A 2,664-nucleotide genomic window follows, 5' to 3' on the forward strand; every position below is an offset into this window, starting at 1 on the left:
TGCCACTGATTATGACATTTATCTTATAATTAACACACAATTCTATATAACATGATAAAAAATTTTATTTCCAGAAATCAATTTGTAAGTCATAAAACATTTATTTATAAATTTAAGAACAGTAAAGCTATTGAAAACTGTTATTAGTATACGAATTGTATTATTTAACCATTCAAATTTATAAAAAGTCTACTTGTTGTGTGCTTTTTTTTATTTAAAAAGACAATAAAAAATTATAAAATTTCGTAATTTAAAAAAAAATTAAATTTTAGTTTCTGATTCAATGAGTATTATATCAAGCAACAGTAAAGTTTTACATACATCGAATACTGATTATAAAAATCATATTAAACAATACTTGCAACAAAAAATACTTTATCCTTGTGTGAGGTATTGTATCCTGAATATTACATAAAATTTTTTACAGTATTTACAAATCATTAAAATATACAAAAAATAAACTTTTAAACACTTTATAAAAAAAAACATTTTGAATTTTAACATAGAAAAATCCAAATTTTATAACTGTAACCGATTAAAATTCAAATTTCACAATAGATAGCACTAAATAGCGCCATTTTGTTACCAAATTCAACTGTATTTATACTATTACACACGAATTTAAAAAAAAATTAAATGAATTGATGATTAATTAACATTCATGAAGTCTGTCTTCTGTTATAAACTTCTCACATGAATTATATACATTGTCATGTAGAGTATTTTCTTAGTTTTTGTGAACGTTCGTCACCACCAACCTCCGTGTCCGTGTCCGCCGTCATGCAAGTAGTACGAAGTAGTATGGTAATGAACCCTGAAAGGATACGAATATAAATTAAAGTATAAATTATCCACATTATATGTGTATATATATATATATATTAACTCACGGATAAGGTACGAATGTTGTATGACTATGTCCGGATTCTAATCCTCCTAGCAATCCGTGACTCGCTAATCCAAGTCCAACTCCTAATCCAAGTAAATGAAGTCCATGATGGCCACCCCCGTGAGATAAACCAAGCAAAGCGGCCCCACCTAAACCATATTTAAGTAGTTTTTTTATCTTTCCTGCTACGCTTTGATGAGTGAATATGACGAGAAGGAAAAATACTACAAGTGCTGTTTTCCTCTTCATTCCTGCTATAGATAATTTTTTTTCAATTTATAAAAAACGAAAGTGAATCAATATTTTTTCATTTACAATTTTAAAATAATTAAAAACAATAAATTTCTTTAATACTTTCATAATAATAATGATAGGTTTATTATAATGGCTACAGAACAATTTTACCATTGTCTTGAAGCTATTAATAGAGAAAGCACAATTATAATTAAGGTAAAACATGTATTATATCTCGGAATAATATGGATAATTTTATAATTATCTTAAAATTTATGTAATTATAAATTAGATTATAATAATTAAATGTATACAGTTAATGCAATGATATGTTCTATGTTGAAAATTATGTAACTTATCTACTTTATTTTCATAAAATTTGACTTAAAATATTCAAAATTTAACTATTAAATTTACATAATATTAATGTATATAACTATATTTTAACATTACATGATACGTATATTTTTAATTTTTAATGTAATATATTAAAAAATGTAATATTAATACCTTGGCATTTTCCTGCAGTATAAGATAAATTATTAAATTACAATATTCAAATATTGATACATGCTTATTTTATTTAATGACAAATATAAAATAAAAGGTTAATAATAAAATATATAATGTAAAATTAATTTACACATTAATACGATTCATATTTACTTAAAATTATATAAAAATTCCTTTTCATTAACTCTAAAACTCTAAAGACATTTCTAAATTAGTATTAAGAATAAAGCTCTTCATGTCAAAATAATACTTCATATCTTGATTTATTGCTATAAATTATTCTTAAAATTCGCATTTCAGCTTAAAGTATACCTGAATAAATCTTATAAAGTGTGTGAAACTTATCCGAAAGATCTATACTGTATATTTTATATAGGAAGACTTACTTAGTAATCCTGTTGTAGCTCTCACTTCACAAAGCTCTATAACTCTATTCTCTCTTCACTTGACTCTTTAAATATGTTTTTTAAAACCCACCTAATTTAGAAAGTGCTTTGAACTTCGCGACTTCCAATTGTTTCGATCGTCTTATAAGACGATTTTTCATTGGTTCGTGAGGAATGCCGTCGGGCATCCCCTGCAGTCTCGAATAGCAGGATACAACAATGATGTCGTGTGTGGAAGAGAAAGTATTTTCAGTTTTTTCTAGGCCAATAGTTGGAGTCACGTGGTTACATTTTAGAAAGTTTCCGTCTTTGGCCAACTGTTTTATTGTTATTATTTATTATTTTTTTAATAATAAGATATTTCTTTCACGTACAGATGCTCGAATTTATTGTTATAAATTATAATTTCTCGATGATGAATTGGTTAAAGCTTATATTAAGTAGTTAAAAATTTGTATGTGATGTTTCTATATTTAAATTGAACATTATAATGTCGTGTTATGAGTAATGTAATTGAATAATGATCTGTACTAGACCGGACCATCTTAATAGGAAAATTCGATTTAAAATTCTCGGTATTATTGTTGGATTATTTATTTCGAATAATTTTTCATTTAGAAGGGAAAATGAGCGAAGAGTATA

The 2,664-nt window shown here is 25.3% G+C and overlaps 1 long non-coding RNA gene across 1 annotated transcript; it reads right to left on the reverse strand.

The window, feature by feature from the left end:
- Positions 1 to 627: 627 nt before the first annotated feature.
- On the reverse strand, positions 628 to 2,175 carry LOC136986315 (uncharacterized). The gene is made up of 3 exons (XR_010882459.1): positions 2,023 to 2,175; positions 891 to 1,143; positions 628 to 814 (listed from the first exon to the last, which is right to left on the reverse strand). It is a non-coding gene; the product is annotated as an uncharacterized lncRNA (long non-coding RNA).
- Between the last annotated feature and the right edge of the window lie 489 nt (positions 2,176 to 2,664).

This window comes from Centruroides vittatus, unplaced genomic scaffold (genome assembly GCF_030686945.1).
Source record: "Centruroides vittatus isolate TY-2023 unplaced genomic scaffold, ASM3068694v2 scaffold_1015, whole genome shotgun sequence".
Classification (NCBI taxonomy): Eukaryota; Metazoa; Arthropoda; class Arachnida; order Scorpiones; family Buthidae; genus Centruroides; species Centruroides vittatus.